General features: G+C 44.0%; 1 long non-coding RNA gene across 1 annotated transcript; it reads right to left on the bottom strand.

Annotated features, from left to right (window-relative positions):
* Window positions 1-875: 875 nt before the first annotated feature.
* Window positions 876-2,196, bottom strand: LOC138473654 (uncharacterized). Its single transcript, XR_011268830.1, has 4 exons — window positions 2,088-2,196; window positions 1,554-1,662; window positions 1,376-1,464; window positions 876-1,244 (listed from the first exon to the last, which is right to left on the bottom strand). It is a non-coding gene; the product is annotated as an uncharacterized lncRNA (long non-coding RNA).
* Window positions 2,197-5,833: the final 3,637 nt, after the last annotated feature.

Raw genomic sequence — 5,833 nt, forward strand, 5'->3', positions numbered from 1 at the left:
ACCGCAAATTGCGGTACCGCTATTAGCTACTTCCCCATTCCCATTGAGCCCTATGGGGGCTCAAATGGGAATGGGGAATGGATTTTTCAATGGGGACTTACCGGTCCCGCAAAGGTCGGACTACAATGGTAAGTCCTCATTGAACCAGGTCGGAGTCGGTACCGGTATGGGAGGTAGTCATGGTGCAAATAGCGCCATGACTACCACCATACTCGGAATGAGGCCCAGTGTTTACACATTGGGTGAGTATACATTACAGGAAAGTACCACAGAGAATGGCTTTGCTGCAAAAGCCACCACCGTCATTTCTCGAGGCGGACTTGGGGCGAGTACCCAGTGTTTTAGGACTAGTAGTCCATATGATGCGGGCCTGTTAAAGGAGATGGAGCTGTCAAAATACAGCTCAAGCCAGGGGCTATTTTACCACAGGCAAAGTAATATCCCCTATCAAGAGGGGCAGATGAAGAAATTTATGAGACATTCGCTGCATTAGTAAAACAAGGCACGTTAGTCCCTTCGGAGTCGCAGTGTAACACAGCTGTGTACCCAGTGAAGAAGGCAGGAAGGAGATCATTGCATTTCATTCAGGATTTATGCCCTTTGAACCAAATTGTTGAGGCAGAATTTCTGTTATTTCCCAATACAGTGACAATCCAATGTAGCATTCTGCCAGAAACTACCCATTTCACAGAAGTAGATTTGAAGAACGCCTTATTTTCTCTACCACTCCACGAAGAGTCACAGGACTTCTCTTTCTTCCTATATGTTTATCAGACACAATAGAGTAAGGTCATATAAGAGCCGAAGGGAGAAACAACACTCGGTCCTGATCAAAAAACCAAACGGTTTAAGATGACTGCTACTTCGATTCTTATTTAATACACAAGCAGCAAGTGTCATATACACATTTAGATAAACAAAGGATACTCAACAAAATACATGAACACAAACATGGCATGCTACATCAATAAAATGACCCAAATACAGATTTTGGGTTTAAATTTTCCAACAATTACACACTCTGTGTTCCCTACTAGGGACAAAGGATCAGAGTACTAAAGGTGTAATTGGCGTACGGATTTGACAAGTGTGTAAAAATGTGTACAGTGGTGGAGTATTTACAACACAAGGGGTATGGGTCAACACAACTGTGTTTCGGCCTTGGAGCTATCTTTGGGTAGCTGTCGGTGGGACGGCTTTCATCAAGACGGAAAACGTGGTGCACGTGAAGGATCCTATGTTATCTGTCAAAATGAATAGACAGAGAAGGTAATCAGGAGTATGTAAGGGATGGGCTCTATTTACATGGTTTTAAGGCAATACATGCATAATTATACAGTCTCTCGAGAAGAGATCAAAAGATTGCAGGTCTTACCGTAATCAAAAAGCACAGAGGCAGAGAATCTGAGGGTCCTCATTGTCAGCGAGGAGCTGGAGACATGTTCCATATAAAACATGACGGGTCTGTGGATAATGACCAAATAATAATGGATGAATCTCAAATAATGGATATTCATGATTAAGGACGGAGGGGCTGGGGAGAGAATGCTTACCAGCCAGGAGCCTGCATACCGGGGAGATTAATGGTCTGGAGAGATTTAGCCGTGGGAAAAGAATTCACCAGGACACGGGTCGAGGGTTGACAAATCAAACCAAGCGGGGCTGTGGAAGGGAGGGTTAAAAAAGCATTATTCTAATAGCCACCGTCATCGCATACCAATATGGGTTCACATGGGTGCACTGGTGGTGAAAGGCTAGCTGATCAGTGCTTGTAGAACCTTAATGGGGTGCCTGTTTTGAGACAATTGTTTAAAAAGGAACAGCATGCCATTTGATGTGTCCCCACCACAAAATGTCAGAACAGTGCTGTATCAATATATACACACACCACTGGGTGATCGTGTATACTTGGATGCTTACTCCCTGCACTACAAGTGCTCGCCGAGATGTGCAGATGCATGCAGGGTGACTTACATAGTGATAGAGGCTAGCGCAATCAGATCGCTGTCAAACCACCTCTCTAAACTGCTTGTAAAAGCCTACCATAGTATGAAACCCGATTACTAAGGAAAAACACAACAATTTACCTTGCGTGGTTAGTACAAACAGCATAAATCAGCCTTTCGGGGAGATCGAAACGTCTGTAGTCTTCCGTGTGGCCGCCAGCATGTGGTTACTATGGAAACGAGTTGTATTTATGGCAGTGACCATTTTGTTTTGCATACGGGGCAGACGATATGCGTAACATGTGTTAACCCTGTCAAAAAGGTATTTCTGGGTACTTTAAAGCTTCCTTAGGAAATAGGTAGCTTAATAATGTAATATCATTAATTGTGATTAAAGAAAAAGTAGTTGTTAGGATGGTTGTCATGGCAACCAGATGTACGTGGAAGAACCAAAAGCATCACGTTTAAATGATGAGCTCATGGTAATAATCAATCATTGTAGCTTATTCAGGAGAAAAGGAACATTTAATTGATAACACTAGCATCTCAGTTGAGTGGGTTACATATGGGGATTGCCAGCATGTAAATGAACACCCAGTTATTCGGGAATATTCAAAAATCAATTCGCTGTCACTTGGTGTAAATCAGCATTTTGGAGCGGTTCTCCTGTATGGTTATAGTGTCGTATACAAGACGTGCAACAGTAATGCCCTTCTACCATTTCAAAATTGCACATAATGTTTTTGGGTCTCTAGTTTGATCATGTAGCATATCTCCCATAGGGTTGTGCTTACATGAAAACGTGCTGGTGCCATTAATCACAGGTTACAAATTGTTCATTTTGGAAACAAATACAATATAATACCACCATCACATCAATTTCTAAGGATAGAGTAAGCAATGTGGACTGTGTTGCAGGAGTACAAATCAAACAAATTACATTTGATGTTGAATATGTTACTTTTATGTACGATGTCATGTGTTCACTAAAAGATGCTTACAAACGGAGCCAAGAGTCACAAAAAATGCTTCCACTCAACGGTAATGTTGAGTCCGTCTGTGACAGTGTTAAGTCTGTGGACCCATTTTTGCTCAAGTTGAGTCAGTGTTCTGTCAGGATCTCCTCTCCTTTTCGTGGGGGACAGTTTCTGTAGGATGAACCATTTGAGATCCATGTTGGTGTGGTTTTTGCGGATGTAATAAACGACCAGATGTTTCTCAGGTATTTTGGTTTTAATGCATGATCTATGCTCGGAGATACGTGTCTTTATTGCCCTTGTGGTTTTGCCCACGTACAGTAAGCCACACAGGCATTCGATGATGTAGATAACTTGTTTCGTACTACAATTGGTATGATCCTTCAAAATCCATGTGATGTTTCTATATTTTAAAACCTTCTTGGTTTCTGTGAACTGACATGCTAGTTACTGTCCACATCTGAAATGACCTTCCTATATAGAAACCGGAAGTGGAAACAGACGAGATTACCACAGCAGTACTGTGAGTGACCCTCTATCTTTAATAGGGTGCTTCAAATGGACCTCTGCAACATACAGATGGCGAGAACCTTTATTCGGTATGCAGACAACATTTTGATTTGTAGCAAATCTGAAAAGCATTGTCGAAATGACTCAGTACGCTTGCTGACAATATTAGCAGAGAAAAGTTACAAGGTAGACAAGGCGAAACTACAATATTGCCAAAAGGAAGTGTTGTACATTGGACAGCTGATATCGCATGAAGGCCGAAAGGTAGCTAAAGAAAGGGCGGTGGCAATCTTCAGAAGGCTGATATCAATGACAGTATGAGAGATGCAGCAATTCTAGGGCTTCTGTAATTATTGCAGAGCCTGGGTATTTGACTACAGCACACATACAAGACTGTATTAAGCTGGCTTTGTGAGGCACAGAGCGGGGATGGTAACCAATCATGGACACACAAAATTAATGAAGCATTTGAGGAGCTGAGGAAGGCAATATGCACAGCTCCAGTTCTATAGATTCCCAATTACCATGACAAATTCTATCTGTTCTCACACTCCAACAGAGTCATGATGACTGCAGTGCTCATCCAGAAGACAACCTTAGAACACAAATGAATGGCTTACTATAGTGGGCGTTTGGACCCAGTCCTGAGAGGACATTATCCGTGTAAACAAGCTTTGGCCTCTGCTGCCTTCACGGTAGAGAAATCGGCGAGTATCACAATGGGGTGCAGCACCACACTTTACGTGGATCATGCCCTCTTTATGATCCAAGAAAAACCCAAAAGCACGTTGACTACCCAGAGAGTATCTGGATATGAGTTAACCATCTCGAATCCAGCAATAAAGGTAGTGAGATGCAGAATTGTAAATCCAGCAACATTCGTAGTTGAACCAGTGGAAGAGGGAGACTATGTGCACAACTGTACCGCATACATGGAACAATATGACAACATCCCTAAAGTAGGGCAGAATGCCCTTAAAGGGGGAGGTGTGCTTTATATTGACAGGCCCTCGACGCTACACCAGGCGACGGGAGAAAGGCATACTGGGACAGCAGTGGTGAACATGAAATCAGTCTGGACAGCTGAAATAGTAGCAAGCACGAGGTTGCCTTCACATTTTTCAGTGCAAGTACTGGCTCTCATAATAGCATTAGAAGCACGTAAGGTCCAGGAATTTACAGTATATTCCGATTTGGCCTACATGATGTCTACGGTACATGCTGGACTGTCACAATGGCAGAGGAGGGGCTTCTGGGGTGCTGATTGCACACAAGTACAGCACGTGCCCCTATTGGGTAGACTCATAGGGCCTCATTACACGGTAGGCGGTAAACCATGGTGCTATTAGCACCATGGTTGCCGTCGGTACCATACCGGTATCACCATGGAGGAAAGGGGAATTACCACCCCATTCCAAGGTTGGAGGGGCGGTAATTCCCCCTTCCTCCATGGCCCTTCCCCATTCCCATTTTTGCCCCATAGGGCATAATGGGAATGTGGAAGGAGCTAATTACGGTACCGAAAATTGCGGTACCGTAATTAGCACTAAGGTCCCTTTGTGGGTCCCAACTTTAATGGCTGTTCTACACCAGCCGTTAAGGTCGGGTCCCGCAAAGGGACCTCGTAATATGGTGGTAAGGGTTTACCGGTACCGGTACCCTTACCGGTACCGGTAAACCCTTACCACCTACAGTGTAATGAGGCCCATAGACTTGCTCCAACTCCCATCAGCCATAGCGGTCGTGAAGTGCCAAGCACACACAAAGGGGTGAGCCTAGTCTCCTGTGACAACAAAGCAGCAGATGCAGAAGCAAAGCATGCTGCATATTTTGCAGAAATAAATGAGTTTGATACTCCATTGAACACATGTATATGCGTGCAAAACATGATCCTGAAGCATGGTTATAGTTCATTACCGGCCACGCAAATAATGGAGTTCAAGGGAAAGCACCAGTGGAAGAAAAGAAAATATGGGTGACGAGGAGTTGTTCAATATCCCCTACAGACGCATTATGGCAACAGGACAGCACAGGTAAGCTAGTGATCCTAGTAGCATTGCTGCAGATCGCACTCACGTAGTTGCATCATCCCATTCATCTAGGTAGGGACATACTTGCCGCACACATTGGGTTAAATGTTGTTCTGTCCAAATATGGCAGAGCATGTTGCCGCATTTATGGAGAACTGTATTGTCTGCAAGAAATGTAATGCAGGAAATACTTTATGCGTAGTGCGAGGAGCAATACCCCGCCCAATTGGGCCTTTCGAACACCTCATTGTGGACTATGTTGACATGATTCAAGTATGCCAAGGCTACCGCTACATGATAGTGGTTGTGTGCTAATTTTCCCGGTGGATCGAATCTGGTCCCTGTTCGTACCCTGATGCTCTTAGAGCTG

The sequence above is a fragment of the Ambystoma mexicanum genome, chromosome 8 (assembly GCF_040938575.1).
Source record: "Ambystoma mexicanum isolate Mex_15411 chromosome 8, UKY_AmexF1_1, whole genome shotgun sequence".
In the NCBI taxonomy this organism is placed as follows: Eukaryota; Metazoa; Chordata; class Amphibia; order Caudata; family Ambystomatidae; genus Ambystoma; species Ambystoma mexicanum.